Genomic DNA, 16,753 nt, shown 5'->3' with positions numbered 1-16,753 from the left:
ACTAGTTTCCAGATGCTGCAGGGAGCCAATATTCAGTGCAAAGCCCTGGGGTACAGACATGACAGCAAAAGCCCTTATAATTTCCCACTGTGGTTGCTTATATGCGAATTTTGAGAACAAGGCTAAGAAGTATTATCATGTCATAGGGGGAGAGAGAAAAAAAGACAGATGCACGCTACTTTCAGTGTGATTACTGACTTCCATAACTATCATCTCGCTTGGCCCTCACAGTGATTCTGTGAGGTAAACAGGAGCCATTATTCTGAAGACAGAGATGCCAGGCTCGTGGATGTTGCACTTGAGATTTGAAACAGAGAGCTAGAAGTCGGCTCTAAAGCAGGGCTTAGCCAACTATGACTTGCGGTCCAGGGTCTGCTTATGTAAATACAACCATATTGGAGCGCAGCCTGCCTATTTGTTTACATAGTTATCTGTGGCCACTTCAGCCACATAACAGTCTTGCTGTATCCTTCTGACAGAATCCGTCTGGCTCACAAAGACTGAACTACATGACCTTTTACAAGCAAGGTTTCCTAATTCCCAGTCTAAGACAATACATCGTAAAGCTAACTCCCAAATAAATGGGATAAGGTTATCAAGCAATAAAGGCCTTGAAGGGGTAAGTCAAACAGTTCATGGGGCAAAGGAATATTTAACAAAGCAAAGTGTTAAATTGCCAGGCACCGAAAAGCTACTTATTTATTTATGTACTTATTGAAGCAGGGTGGTTTCAAACTTGAGTTCCTCCTGCCTCATTCCGGAAGCTGAAGTGTGTTGCTGTACCTGCCCACCCCACCCAAACACACACCCCCCCAAAAAAAATGGTTTTAAGTAATAAGAAGAGTCCCTCAGGAACTTCTCAATCTAATTCTTAGCAAAGGATGGCTGCCTGGCCATCCCTGCAAGCGCTCCCACAGCAGCAAACAGGAAAAGAAGCAAGGAAGATGCTGTCGGTGACATTTGAACTCCCAGCAAGGCTAAAAGCTGAAAAGCACGTTACAGATGCTGAATCGGCGATCATTAGAAAGGGAAACTTACATGAGGTGGGTGGGCATGACTTACCAGGAAACGCATCTGTAGCCCTGTGGCTCAGGCAGTCAGTTTTCCTGGGACTCACAGAATGCATTACGTCTGTGTTCTGGCTTTCCCTTTGCAGCACGCCCTTAAGCCTCCTCACATTCTCCCAGCTCCGTGTGCTCATCCTCAGTCCCTCACCCTGTAGACTCGCCACAGGGCCCTTTCCTGCACTGCTAGAACCAATACCTGCACTGGAGCCCAGTGATGGCATTAAGTCAAACAAGCACTCAGCCTGGGTCAGTGCTTGTGACTCAGTTTCCCTCGGGCGGTGGTTCTCCACCTTGCTAATGCTACGACCCTTTAATAGAGTCCCTCAGGTTGTGCTGACCCCCAACCATAAAATTATTTTTGTTGCTACTTTGTAACTGTGATTTTGCTACTCTTATGAATTGTCAGGTAAATATCTGAAATGCAGGATGGTCTTAGGGAACCCCTGTGAAAGATCGTTCAACCCCCAACAGGGGCCATGACTCCTTGGTTGAGAACCACTGCTCCAAAGGGAAGCCTTTGCTGGTAGAGAGATGGATTCCAGGATTTTATCTGCCACCCCGGGAGCCAGCTTACCTCGTGACATTCAGGCTTAAGAGGTCACAATAGAGGAATTTGTCTTCATCGGGCCAGAACTATGTGGCTAATAGGAAAGAGAAGAATTGAAAATGACTAGAACCAAGAAGGTGCACTGTGAACGTTTTACAGAATTTATTTTGGCTGTTGGTTCTGTTTTTCTTCTCTGAGACAAAGTCTCAGGATGTAGTCCAGGATGGCCTCAAACACGCATGACCTTCCTGTGCAAGCATCTTCAGGAGTAGGATCACAGGCATGTGCAACCACAAGCGGCTTATAAATTGGGTAGTTTGCATGGAAAAGGAATCTGAGAGTTTTCCCAGATGGAACACAATCCTTAAAATTGTTCACAAAACTACTAATATACATTGTAAGTTGCAAAACTCAAGAGATTTTTTTTTTTCTGGTTTCATTTATCTTTTTGAGACAGGGTCTCGTGTGGCCGAGAGCTGGACATCTTGATCATTCAGTCCCCATTACAACCACCATGGATGGCTAAAGTGTTTCTACCTGATAAACAATAAAAGGGCAAATTATAATCAAAGAAGAGAAATCTCTTATTATGTGTTTACGCTTCCTATACAAAATAACATTAGCAGGTAATACAAAGGGGCAATCCATGAGATTTTTACCTTGTACTAATGAAGGGAAGAAAAGTAAAACATGGAGGTAACTTAAGTAGTAAAAGCATACTGTTACTTCTATTTTACTTTTCCTGGCTTGTTTAGAATTCCCCGTCATTTGGTAAGTATTTAGTTTTGTTTTCAGTTGTGTGTTTCTTTACACACAAAAGGCCCTCAGATTGTAAAAGGCCAAACATCACAAACCCTGGGTCAAATCTTCAGTACCCTCCCAACCAAACAGCAAGCCGAGCCTGACAGATGCTTGCTTACTCGCGGTACATCTCTACCCCTTACCTCTGCTCTCTTCCCACAATCCACCTTGGCTGCTTGCTGTTCACAGATCACACCCAGCACACTCCTGCCACCGGAAGTTAGCACCAGCTGTGTACTCTGTACAACACCCCTCTTTCAGTTCTTGCCATGACTTCCCCCCACCCCACTTTCTTCAGATAGTCACTAAAATATTACCTTAACAGGCACCCATGCTTCTAAAAACAAACTCTCACCCACACGCCTATAAACAAACTTAATGAAGCTTTCTGGGTCACAGACACACACACACACACACACACACACACACACACACACACACCACGGAAGCAGAGGGGAGAGCCAGCTGGGAAAAGGAACAATATTCTCCAGAATGGGAAAGATGAGAGGATCAGCAGAGGTGGCTGTGACCAAAATGCATTATATACCTGTGTTAAAATGTCATGATGAAATCTACTGCTACATATAACTAATATATGCTAATAAAATATGTTAAAATGCTGCCTTAGCACAGTGGCCTTTCCTGACACCCATATGAGCTCCAGATTCCATGACTTTTTCCCCACTTGCCTTATTATTTCCCCTTATTATTTTCCAGATATATATTTCACCTTGTTATTTTCCATATATATTTAAGATAGGGTCTTACTATTCTGGAGCTCACAATGTAGATCAGGCTGGCCTTGAACTCACAGAGATCTGCCTGCCTCTGCCTCCAGAGTGCTGATAGTAAAGGAGTGTGCCACCATGCCCCTCCCAGTCCCCATTAATACTTTAGTTGCTTACTTATAGCTGACTTATGTACCGTTTCTCCAAGTAGAGTGTAATCCTCGAACACCGTGGGCCTGTTCACTGCCTGTGCGCTGGGGCAAAGCTTCTCTGGCACGCAGCTGATTTGAAAACCGTGTGCTGGATGAATACATGAACAAGAGAACGAGTGAGGAAATGAAACTATTAATTCTGAAATTAAAAAGTAACTGGTTAGTAATGAAATCAAGGGCAGATCATGGCGTGTATGTGCATGGGCATAAAATACATTAAAGTACATACACAAATAATAGTTGCTTTTCATAAGTATAAATCATACGTACTTGAATAAACTGACTCATTTGATCACAAGGTTTTACTCCTTTTAATTAGAACTCATGGCTGAGTATGAAAAGGCTGCATGAAGGCAGAAGCCCCCAGGAATTACAGAGAATAAATAATTAAACAGCTTTGGCATTTGATTGCAGCCTTTCCTGAGGGGTAAACCAGGTAAGCAATATTTTTACCAAATAACATCTAATTGAGGCTCACTCCTTTGGCTAATGGCACTCCTTTCATCATTTCCTAACACTAGAGCACAAGCTGCCCTTTCATAATGACTTAGAGCTGGGACCTATTTCTCACTGAATTAATCATAAGCCTTCACATCCTCCACGTAGGTAGGTCAAAGGTCACTGGGATTCTGGCTCCTGCTCCAGCTCTGTGCTAGGGACAACCTGAGCTGTTTTTTTTGTTGTTGTTTTGTTGTTGTTGTGTTTATTTGTTGGTTAGTTTATATCTCCACCTGGCCTCAATCTTGTTGAACTTGCTGTGTAGCAGAGGAAAAACTTGAAATATTAAGTATATATATATGTGTGTGTGTGTGTGTGTGTACGTGTGTACATATATAAACATACACATATATATGTATACACACACACACACACACACACACACACCACTATCGTACCCTCAGAAATATCTTGGACTCTGGCCTTAAACTTCTGATCCTTTTGCCTCTGCTTCCAGACTGCTGAAATTACAGGTAAGCACCACCACATCCCATCTTTGTGCTGTGCTAGGCGTTGAACCAAGAGCTACATGCAGGCCAGGAAAGCCCTTCATTGACTGGGCTATATCCCCAGCCAAAGGTTAAAACATACCTTCTCTGGTTTATTTACCAGCTTGGAAAGAACTGTAACTAAATACAAAGAAGTCCAGACCCAAGATCGGACCCATCAGAATCCATCCGGTGGTGGAGACCTTGCAGAGAGAATTTTATCAGCTCTCCTCTTACTTTGTTACAGCCTCCCTGACTCCTTGGTATTTGGGAACTATTGGCCTTGTTTGTTCCTTTTATTTGTGTGTTTCACAGACAGTGAGACTAGAATACATGAACCTTAAACAGGAAATAGAGAAGACAGATGCATGTCATGGCTAACTGACTGGATAGAGAACCACCTAAAGATCGTCTCCTTATGGCTAGCTCAGTCCTGGGCTTCAGATCCTGCAGCATCCTGTGCTTATTAAAGATCTGTGGCAGGTTTTCAGGTACCAGGATTGAGGAACCCCAATCTAGCAGAAAAGAATAACAAGGAACTACATTTGCCATCTCAGTCTTAAAATCATGCCTCTCAAGAGTTTAAAGTGTTTATGCCAAATGGTTTAAAGTGTTTATGCCATTTATGAAGTGTTTCTGTTTTGCTTTCTGGTTTTGGTTTGGCTTTTTTGGTTTTTTGTTTTTGTTTGTTTGTTTATCTGTTGCTTTTCAGTTGTTGGGGCTAGAGTCTCACAATGCAGCTCAAGCTTGAAATTTCTATGTAGCCCAGGCTGACCTCTAACTCATGACCATTCTTCTTTCTCCTTCCAAGTTCTATGGTGAAAGGTACGTACCACCAAATTCTGACCTACTGAGAGCTTAGTAGTTTAGAGTCTTGGTGCTAGAGAGAAATTCATCTGGGTCAAATAAGAAGTGGAAGGGTGACTGAGAGCCTGAGTACAGATGTCTCATTTCCAGAGCTGACACCATTTGCAGGACAGGAGAGTCTTCTGGTCAGTGGCACTTAGTTCCCTAAACAGCCTCCAGAGACCTCACACTCTTCCTCATCTTCTTAGTTACTCTGGGGAGCCTGTAGGAAATCCCAGACAGGAACTAGTTTCCATTTAAAGGTGGATCAGACGAGCCGTCAAAAAGGAGACAGGGAAATAGCTAACAGCTCCTATCTCCAGAGCCTTCCTCTGCAGATTCCAAGACTCAGGACTTCAGTATGTGAGGACGACAAGGACGGATGATTCATACATCCTGATCATTCGGGCAAAATGTCCGAAATATTATTGAAAATCAGGTGATGGCTCAGTGGGTAAAGGCACTTGCCACCAACGATGATGGCCACAGTTCGTTCTATCCCCAAGTACCCCCGCCATGGTGGAAGGTGAGAGATCATCTTTGAAAGTTGTCCTCTTATTCCTGCAAGTGTGCTCTGGAATGTCTGGAAACCCACATGCACAGGAAGTAACTATGATTTTTTTTTAAAAGTAAGTAAAACATTATTAAAATGAATGACATTTTTATCCCACTTAGCTCTTATTTCTACAGACAACTCTTCAGATGTGAAGCCATAAACTTTTTCTATAGCAGGTTAGATAAAGATAGCACTGGCTTTGGGAGGCTGTGTGGCTTTCATTGCTATCACTCAATTTCCCATTGTGATAGGAAGTAGCTGTCGTTGTTGTGCTATGTGTGTGAGAGAGAAAGAAGGAGGGACTGGAATAGATATCTTCTAATAAAACTTTACAAACCCAAAGGGAAGGGCCTGACTTGAACAATACAAGGTGCTTTGGTGATTCCTTGCTGTAGCAAACAAGAGCGCTATAGATGTACAGTCACATCGCTTACCAATATTTGCCTCTAAAAAATAAAAATAAAAACAAAATGAAAGGCTAGTTGTAAAACGGTGGTTTGCCAAGTGTGGTGGCATAGGCTTGTAAGCTCAATGTTTGGGAGGCTGAGGTAGGAAGGTCAGGAGTTCAAAGTCAATCTCAGCTTCACAGTGAATTCCAGGGCACTTTGGGCTCCACGAGATCCTGTCTCACAATAAATAAAGAGTAAGCGTCAACAGAAAATAGAAAGTGATTGCTTATTAAATATAACATATTTATACTTAAGTTGTTTCTGATATTAGTTTGGAAATGGTAGTACATATATCTAGACAGAACTGTGTGACCCTCCTTTGCATCATTGCCTAAACTGGAATTGGATGGCCACATCAATCTCTGTAACTAAGATTGCTGTGCATGCAGTCAAAGGACTTCTACCAGAAAAGAATCAGAACAAATTGTAGGGTCTGGGGACTCAGACATCTGGGATGTCTTCACATGGAAGAAGTTTACAGAATTACAGTCATCCATCATCACCCACAGAAACTTGCTTCCAAGACCCCTTTGCATATACTAAGATCCATGGGGGCGGGGGGAGCAAACTGTTTATAAGAAGATCCATAGTGTGAACACATCCTCCTATATAGTCAAAATCATCTCTAGATGATTTACCTCATGCAGGGCAGATGCTGTGTAGATAGTTTACTAAGCAGGAAACAACAAGGAAAATAAACCTAAGGATGCTGAAGACAGCTATGACTTTTTTCTGAATAGTTCTACCCATGATCTCTTGAGTCCAATATGGAACTTGTGAACATGGAAAGCTGACTCCAGTACTTTTATCAGTCAACTAAATGTTTATGCCACTTCTTTGCAGCCCATATACATCCTACCTACAAAGTTCATATAGATGTCCTTCTTCCTCCCCTTCCCCCCGAGAGAAGAAAGCACAAAGCTGCACATAACTAAGGCAAAACCTAGTTTCTCTACATGCTCACTCTTCTTTGTTTGTTCCAGAAATAGTTTCGTGTTTTATTTTTATATATTTGTATAATTTTGTTTTATTTACTTAATTGTCGGGTCTCACTACACAGCCCAGGTTCATGGTCTTTCTGTGTTTGATCGCAGGCACATAATAGTTCACCTGGCTCAGACACATTTCTCTAACAAAACAGGCTACCTCCTTCCCAAATAGCTAATATATAATGACCGGAAAATATCAAAATAAAAACTCTTCGTTTCCTGCCCTCTCAGCAGAGAATCTTTAATGGGTCAATCTCTCACTTGCTGGCCCTATCATTTATGAAAAGGCTCCCTATTTTCTTCCCATGGCCTCAGATAGGATACAATATTCTTTTAATAATTGCTTTCAAAGCCTGTATATAAGTGGACATTCAGGAGAAAGTTATTTCCTAGTTTTAGCAACCCGCCTGCGTATCGATACAAGTTTGTATAACCAGGGATTGTCTTTGGGGTTGGATAATTACATGCCATTGTTGGCGAGGCTCAAGGTATCTTTCACAATAAAGTGCTTCTCAAAAATTCACTAGGTGCCGTGTATTTGCTCCTGGTCGATTCCCCGCATTAGTAACCACAGCTAAAGATCTTGTCTAGACACAGTCTTTGAGGCTAAGAATTCTTGCCGCCCTCCTGCTAGACCCTACACTCTTCCAAATCCTTCAGTCTTTAACTCACACAATCAGAGCTTTGTGCTGGGAAGCTCTGGTTTTATCAGTCTCAAAAGTGCCACTTTCCTACCTCTGCTTGTCCTAACTTGGACTACCAAATCCTTCTTCAGCCTGCAAGACTTCAAAGAATGAGATTCCATTCATGTGGGCCAAAGGTCATGTAAACTTAGGGAGGACCTTCCTAAATAAAATCATACCTTCCCCACTCTTTGATTACAGGTTAGCTACCTAGCATTTCATTGTAGGATTTTTTTTTCCTAGCAGCCATTAAAATAAGCCAGCACGCATAAACATCCTAAATGTTTCTCTCTGCTTTCCATGTCACTGCAACCCCAGTCAACCCATGATCCATAGTCAAAGATAGATGTACCAACCGATGGCCCAAGTGTTTGTTCTGTTAACTGCTTCTACTTTAAGGGAGCTGGATCCTTAAGCGCCATTCTGACCTACCATTTTAAGTTTTTCATCTCTTTCCGTTTTTAAAGCCCAAATTCTCTGTCAGACAAATATTCTGTTAGCTACAGCTCATTAAAACCTAGCCATAATTATGTTGGAGGTGTGGTTCAAGCCTCCCTTCAAAGGTCCAATGTGATTGAAATCTTGGTTCCCAGGGTGGCTGTATTTGGAGGTGGTGTGTATTTTTAAAGAGATGTGTCCTAGTGAGAGGTTCTTAGACTATTCAGATGTTCTCTAAAAAGCACTATCATTCAAACAAACCTGGACTTTCCCATGCTTTCTTTACTCCTGGCTTAAGATATAATCTTCTGTTTGCTCAGGCCCAGCACTCTCACCACTGCTATTAACACCATGAAGAAGGAGGATCCTCCCAAGGAGCCCAGGCTTAGCCATTTGTACTTTGAATACAACCGTCTCCCAAACTGTATGCTCAGTAAGTCTCTTCTTGTTGATAAATAAAACAAATAATAAGTATCAGGCATTATTACTGCTGGTGTGTGTGTGTATTACATGTGTGTGGTCATCTATGCCACCCCACACACATGGAGGTCAGAGGACAACTTTGTGGAATCAGTTCTCTTCTTCAACCTTTGTGTGGGTTCCTGAGATCCAACGTAGGTCTTCAGGCTTGCAGAATAAGCTGCTGAGCCATCTCTCTGGCCTGTGTCAGGTATTTTTGCAGTGGTTAAAAGAAAAAAGCACACAATCAATACAGCATAGTTTGAACAAATATAAATATATTTCTCTACAAGAAATACAGATGTGAACAGTGACTAACTATCCAGATAGATTTCTGCTTACACCTCACTGGCCAGAACTGGTTCTCAAGCTAGCTTGCCAACAGATCCGTGCCTGTGCCTACCAGCTACGGAATCGAAGGCCCTTTGTTGGGGTTTGGGGAGGAGATCCTGATAGCAAAAAATAATATCTGTGGGAATTCTATCAATAGTACCACCCACAGTACTGTTCCCAACAGAGGGGATGGAAATCTAAGTGGAATTTTTTTTTAATTAAACTAAAAATAAACAAACCCTCCTGAAATCTTTTCTCATGATGCTACCAGTTACACAGTGCTGTATGGGGTAAGGCTGCAATAAAACTCCAGAAACGAGCAAAACCAGTGGTCTATCGCTGTTTGACAAACAAAAACACTTCTCGTCCTTTAAGGTCCGAAGATCTGTAACAGTCCAGGGACTGTTTCTTCTGTACCAGGACTCATGTGGTCAAACCAAGGCTGGGCTCTGGGAAGAATTTATTTATGGTCTCATGCCTACAGTTGATAGAGTCAAGGTTCTTATGGCGAGGACTGGGGATCCTTGTCTCCCGTGAGGCTAGGAGGGTTGTTGGAGCTCGGTGGCAGCCAGCTACCTTCAGATTCAGTGAGGGACACTGTCTCAAATGAACAGGCAAAGAATGGTAGAGTCGGACATCAAATGTTCTCCTTTGGTGTCCTTATATGTATGGACTATTGGACACACACACACACACACAGTTAACAAATAAATGTTGTTTTTTGTTTTTTGCTTTTTTTTAAGATTATCAGCCTGAGGTCACCAGCACAAACAGATCACATCTCATAGTCCAGAGACTGGGTTTGGCGTAGAAACACATTCTTTAAGCAAAGATTTATAGCTCACTATAATGAAAACAACACACAAAAGAAGGCTCCCACCTGGAGGCAAGCCGAGCATGGTGGCCATAGCCCTGTGCTTCACAGAGCCAAGGTCGCAGAGTCGGGCATGGGAAACAGCATAAGAGGAGGCCAAGGGTGAGCACGGGCCCCATCCTGAAGGAACTAGAGACGCAAGAACTGACCCCACATCTGAATGCCAATAGGTTTCAGGCAGTCCCTAATAGTTCACCTTCCCCAATCTCACAGAAAAACAGAGATTTTACTTCTCCAAAGTCTCCACCTGCAGTCTGACCTTTGGGAAGCCCCGCTCTCTGCCCTTTAAATTCCTAAAGTTAACTAAATTATACTCTCTGGGGATTTTCCCTGGTCCTGCACTTCTCTAAGCATTTGAGTCATTTTCCCAACAATATGTCTCCCAAGTTATGCCTACGTTCTCCCATTTTTCTCTGTAAAATCCCCCTCACACCTATGCACTCCCACTCACTCGCCTCTGGGTCCACCCCTGGCCTGAGTTTGTGGCTTTAGCTCCAGCATGTATTCCATAATGTGGAGGGAAATTCTGAGCTTTTTATAGTCTTTAAGCTTCCATAACCAAGAAAATGTTCCCTGGACTAGATAAAAAAAAATACATACATGTGTAATATGATATGATGTAATACATTATATATTATATGTAATATAATTATTATTTATATATTATCATATAATATGTGTATACATATTAATATATAAATTATGTATACATCTTTTTTTCCTCATAGCTCCCAAGGTTATCTTTTCATGAAATCCCCAGGACCACCCACCCCTAAATCTCTTCTCCAACCTTCTGAGGATCACTTTACCTAAGAGAACAATTATCCTGGCAAGTTAGACTGAGGCTAGTAAACCGCCATCGGTTCTGTGGAATGCACCGTCCTGTTCTCGGGAACTTCTTAAATAAATGCTGCCTCTGAGCTATCAAAATGAAGCAAAACAAGTGGAGGTGCCTGGGATTGGGGAGATAAGCCAGAAAAGGCGGAGTGCTGACAGCAAAGAGGAGGAGGACCGAGGCATAGGACTGCGGACCAACGGAGAGGGCTGTGGCTTAGATGGGCCTTTTTTCCCAGTGCTCAGGGTTCTGGAAACATCCGCGCCAGGCTGTGTAGAAGGGGGGAACCTCCAGGAGGCGGAGTGTATTAGGTCCCAGGCGCAGCACCCTCGGGAGTGGGTTATGGTGTGTGTCGGGCCTGGTAGGAATGGATTACTTAGTTCTACCTTGCAAAACAGATCATAATAAACAGAGCAAGATCCTCTCAGTCTCGTCCATCCTGTAGCGCATCCTGTGGCCTCTGTCTGCCCTTCACACTACTTTCTGCCATGACGTCATTCTCCATGCCGTGACCTAACTGAAGTCTAGTAGACAAGCCCAGACAACCTTAGACTCTCAGTTCCCCAAACTGTTTACAGAGATGCGTCTTTTTCCCCGTACAGGTTACACAGCCTTGTATGTTTTGTTAGAGCGTCACCGAACTGGCTAAGACGAGAAGAAAACTGCTCGGACAGAGGAGTGTAGTTGTGGAAACCCAAATCTGTTACTAGGGAAACTCACAAAAGGACACAGATTCAACCCCTCTCAGAGAGAAGCCACAGAGCTATTGTACTGGCCCGCCTTAGACTTTCATCTTTTAAAATCCACCATATATAGATTTTTCTGTCATTAAGACTTACGGCCACTTTACTAAGCCCAAGGGACTTTGGTCTGCTGTGCCTGTCTGTGTCTCTGTGGAATGCATAGTCCATTCTCAGGAACTCCTTAAATAAGTGCTGAGCTATTTCTTGATTTCACTTGCTTATCTTCTTTTTTTAACCCACACATTAAAAAGATGACCCAGAAAGTTTTACAGAGCCAATATGTATTTGAATTCTGAGCAAGGGGTGAGGATTATTGCATTTTTTCAAAAGCTAAAGAAACCAGAACTGAGCAATCGATGATAGATGTAATCTAACAACTTGGGCATTTTAGGAGATGAATGCAAAGAAGAAGAAATGCAGGAGTTGTGGCTTTTTATTATTTTAGAAGCACAGAGAACCAAAATACATGAGAGATGAAAGTACTGGGCTGTGTTTTGTAATCCCAGCACTAGGGAGATAAAAGTAGTATTGTCAGGCATTTAAGGCCATCCTGGACTTTGGAATGAGATCCTGTCTTTAGAATTTAATTAATTGATTAATTGATATGATAAAGAAGATTAATTTAAAGCTTCTCTGGTTGAAATAAAGCAATGGGAACCAGGGCCCCACCTCATGTTTGATCTCCGTTTACCCCTAAGTGGGTCCTCTCTTTCCTTCTCACAACTTGCAATGATCCTTAGAGCAAAGTTTGAAAATCACAAATTGAGAACACAGGTGCAAATTGCCCAAAGAAGTGACTACATGTTAGTTATACAACTTTTGATTTGTGGCTTATGTAGGACTGTTTTGACTTTTGTAGGAGTGTTTCTCTAGAGGCGCCTCAAGTCCAGTGTCCCTCATCAGATGCTCCAGAGGCACAGATAGCAGAATACCAGCATCAGGAAGTCTCATGAGTAGCCAGAGACACAGGATGGGGTAAAAAAAAAAAAAAAAAAAAAAATCAACATGCTTATCTATACCAAAAAAAATCTATGTCAAGAATTAGAGTGTTCTTTCTTCTCCGAAGCAACTGAAGCTAAATCTGAGAAGGAAAAAAAAAAAGTGTGAATGTCCCTGGTTGCTTGCTTATTTTTTATACTGTTGAATAACACATGTACATTTATACATATTTATATGTTTGCAAAGCTGTGAAAAATGAGGTAACAATGGTAAAATGGAAAAAAAAGAAAGACACGTTTGGTGATAGATAAAGATCCAGGGTCAACATGATAAAACCTGGGGAGTTCTGGCACTCATTCATCTCCTTCATGAGACACTTGTTAAACATCAGCTTTGTATGAAGGACCCGCAGCCAGGATTCAGTGATGAGAGTGCTTCCTGGTGGAGTTGCTGAGCATCTCCACAGCTGAAAAGAACCAGTAACAGTAACCACCCCTGAGGGTACTGTGAGGATGAAATGAGATCATCTGTATAAATGGCTACCTTAACTACTTTAATCAACTTTTTTTTCCTCAGTTTTCTGTTGATAGGTCCATCTGAACTAGCTGTAAGGAAAAAAAAAATGAGACTTGGACATCTGAAAACACCCACACTCTATATTTATTTTGAGCTAGCTGATCATGCTAAATAGCAACAAAACATTTCTTCTCTTATTCTTGGTGTCAGAAAGCCTGAAGTAAGCCAGGTAAGGTGGCACATGCCTGTGATCCCAGCACTCAAGGAGGCAGAGGCAGGCAGATCTCTGTGAGTTTGAGGCCAGCCTGGTCTACAAAGTGAGGCCAGAACAGCCAGGGCTACACAGAGAAACTCTGTCTCAAAAAAAAAAAAAAAAAAAAAAAACAAAAAAAACAAAAAAACAAAAACAAAAACAAAAACAAAACAAAAGCCTGAAGCAGCTGAACACAGTGGCAAATATACATAATCCCAGCACTAGGGAAGTAGCAGCATCAAGAGCTCAAGGCTAGCCTTAGTTACAAAGCAAATTAAACATAACTCTGAGCTGCATAAGACCCTGTCAAAAGAAAAGGGAGAAAAGGGAAAACCCTTGAAGCAATGGCTACATATATGGCACATCTCCATAATCCTAGAGAGGATTATGTAAGAAACTTGAGATTCAAGCCAACCTGGGCTGAGCTGTGTCTCAAAAATTTAAAGACTAATAGGAAGCCTGAAGCCACAAATCAATTTTTGTTGTTGTTGCTGCTTTGGTTTGTGTTGGGTTGGGGTGGGTTGGGTTTTTACTGAGATAATGTGTGGATGTTTGAGTGTTTGAGACAAGGAATAATATGGAAAATGATGGTCTCAGGAGTTTGCAGGACAACTCAGAATTAGCCATTAGGTTCAGGACAATGAATTAATTATCCATACAATTTGTTTTGGTTGTTATTTTGTTTCTTGTGAGACAAGGCTTCTGTGTGTAATTCTGGCTGTCTTGTAATTTGCTCGATAGACAAGACTAGCTTCAAATTCACAGAGATCCGCCTGCCTCTGCCTCCAGAGTGCTGGGATTAAAGACATTCCTTACCACCACCAGGCCATCACAGAATGATCTCAGTCTCGGGACCACTTCCCAGGCTGAAGCGCTTCACCGTAACCACCAGATTATCCCTCTGCCACAGTAAGACACAACAGAAGCAGTCATTTGAGGCTACAAAGCACCAAAAGAACCCACCCATCCTGGTGTCCCGAGCTGTTGATGAGGACTTGAAAAGGGGGCCAACCCACATCACATCTGATGTGTTTTCAGGGACTCATAATGCAAATCACAAGCACATATTAATATAAAGAGGAGGGCTCCCTCCTGAGAGATGCTGAAGGAAGAGAAAAGTAAAAGTAAAAGTCAGAAAAACAAATAAAATAACCCAGTCACTTGTAGTCAGTTTGCAGTGGCCTGTTATTTTATCTTTTTGGTTGTTTTTCTTTTCCTTCTTAGGTTTGTTGGTTGAGTTTTTGGTTTTTTGTTGCTGTTGTTTTGTTTGGGCAGGTTGTTTTAGGTTTTTTGTTTTGTTTTGTTTGGGTTGGTATTGGGGCTGGTGGTAGTGGTGGTAGATTTTTGAGACAGGGTCTCCCTATACATCCCTGGCTGGCCTAGAACTTAAGCTACCACTCAGCAACCTAGAATTTGGGGAGATCCTCTGGGCTCTGCCTCCTGAGTGCTGGGATGACAGGCATGCCCAACTTTTGTCTGCTGTCCTCAATTTTAGCATTTTTTTTTTCTTTTCCAGTGAGAAAGTGTCTCCTTGTGGGAGAAATGACTTATGAAATGAGGAAGGTCCTTGATTGGCAACCAGTAACTCTCCCTTTGGCCATAAAGTAGACTTGTTTCTTTACACAGAGGTGTGGAGAGGTCTGCCTGAAGCTGTCGTTTCATTTCAAAAGAAACACAGAGAAGAATCTCTTCTTCCGCATTCACTAGACGCCCCCCAGAAAAGCACCACCAGGTACAGTACTGTGCATTTGTGAGCCCAGCACTCGGGACCCAACACTGTGGGACTGTTCAAGGCCGATCTATGTTCCACAGCCAGACATCTCCCAAAGGTTCAAGTTCAGTAGTTTCTACAAGGCTAAATGACTGCTCAGTGATTTGAGAGCAAAGCAACGCATTTATCCCATGTACTTCCATTGTGACTCACAGTGAAATGTGGAAAAGGATCCCCAAAAGAACCCACCCATCCTGGTGTCCCAAGCTGTTGATGAGGACTTGAAAAGGGGGCCAACCCACATCACATCTGATGTGTTTTCAGGGACTCATAATGCAAATCGCAAGCACATATTAACACAAAGGGGAGGGCTCCCTCCTGAGAGACGCTGAAGGAGAAAAATAAACATCTATATTTATATGCTAATTGCCTGTTTCAGATTAAAGCAATTTGTTAAAAGATTAGTACGGAGAAAAATCTGTGTTCTCGTGATAAAAGAGGAAATGTTTCTGGGAGACAGGTAACCTCAGTGATGTTCAGTGATTCTTGGTCACTCCTCCAAATCAAGATGCTCTCAGCATGTAAGACATGTCCTTGAAAGCTCTAAGGACTGTCACCATCTGTTTAGCTAAACTAGAGTCAACATAATAGTTCCCACATGCTTGGGTTTTTGTTTTAATTTTTCCAAACAGGAATTAATCTTTTCCTAGTCTAAATGCTTAACTCTGACCGTTGTCAGAGGAAGTTAACCATATCTCTCTGGGATTTGTTTCTTTGGTCTTTTGTTTTGTGGTGCTGTGCATTGAAGCCAGGGCCTCACACATGCCAGGTAAACATTCTAGTGCTGAGCTACCCCACCAGACTTAAAACCCTGTTTTGATCCTGCCACTCTCCCAACCCATTCTCTGACACTAAATCATTGACACTTCAAATGTCTCGTTTCATTTGATGTGGTGGTGCTGATAGTGGTGGTGTGGTGATGGTGGTGATGGTAGTGAGGTGTGTGTGTGTGTGTGTGTGTGTGTGTGTGTGGTATAGACACACACCACATGATACAGTAGTCAAGTGGAGGTCAGAGGACAACTTTTTTGAGTTGTTTTGCTTCATCCATCTTTTGGTCTTCTGCACTGAGTTCTAACTACAACCTCGCTAACCTTCAAATTTCTTGACAATTCTTCTTTGTCTCTGCCTCCCATCTTACCATAGGAGTGCTGGAATTACAAATGTTAGCCACCACATTCAGCTTTTTGTGGGATCTAACGATCAAGCTCAAGGGCTTGGATGGCAAGGTTTTGCCTGCTGAGCTAATCATAATGAACTGATATTTTATAATACTTAAAACTATTCTTAGACCCTTTTTTGTGACTATAAAGTCCTGTTTCTCTTCATTTTCCTCACCGGAAGCCCCATCAACAACTTGATCAAAGCCAGCAGTACGATCATCACTGGAATCTCATCACTGGATACACAGAACTCTTGGCTGTGCCATCCAAGCCCATCACCTCATCCTGCCTGTCCTCCTCTCACCCTCTGATTAGGCCCTTAGCAACCAGTCTGTGGTTGGCCTACAAGACCCAGCTCTGTGCCCAGAATCATGCCGGACACAAAGGGAAACAGTCAATAGTCTTAGGCACACCCTCTACTCACAAGATTCCAACAAACCTGTTAGGAAGAGGAGGTGACAATTTGAGGACAGTATAATGAAAGCATTCGCTGTGACATGGTAGAAAGTGACAAAAGACATTGGAGAAGCTGCAGATGGGATAAAAGTCGATAGTTCACCTGAAC

The 16,753-nt window shown here is 42.4% G+C and overlaps 1 long non-coding RNA gene across 1 annotated transcript in view; it reads right to left on the bottom strand.

The window, feature by feature from the left end:
- Positions 1-16,753, bottom strand: part of LOC132648953 (uncharacterized) — an 86,510-nt gene that overhangs the window by 67,064 nt on the left and 2,693 nt on the right. Inside the window, exons 2-3 of the long non-coding RNA XR_009587352.1 lie at positions 3,321-3,443; positions 1,642-1,708 (exon numbers count right to left, since the gene is read on the bottom strand). This is a non-coding gene — a long non-coding RNA (uncharacterized LOC132648953). The remainder of the gene's footprint in view (positions 1-1,641; positions 1,709-3,320; positions 3,444-16,753) is intronic.

This window comes from Meriones unguiculatus, chromosome 18 (genome assembly GCF_030254825.1).
Source record: "Meriones unguiculatus strain TT.TT164.6M chromosome 18, Bangor_MerUng_6.1, whole genome shotgun sequence".
Taxonomy (NCBI): domain Eukaryota; kingdom Metazoa; phylum Chordata; class Mammalia; order Rodentia; family Muridae; genus Meriones; species Meriones unguiculatus.
Note: the sequence above shows the minus strand (reverse complement) of the source record. Positions and strands in the feature narration are given on the sequence as shown.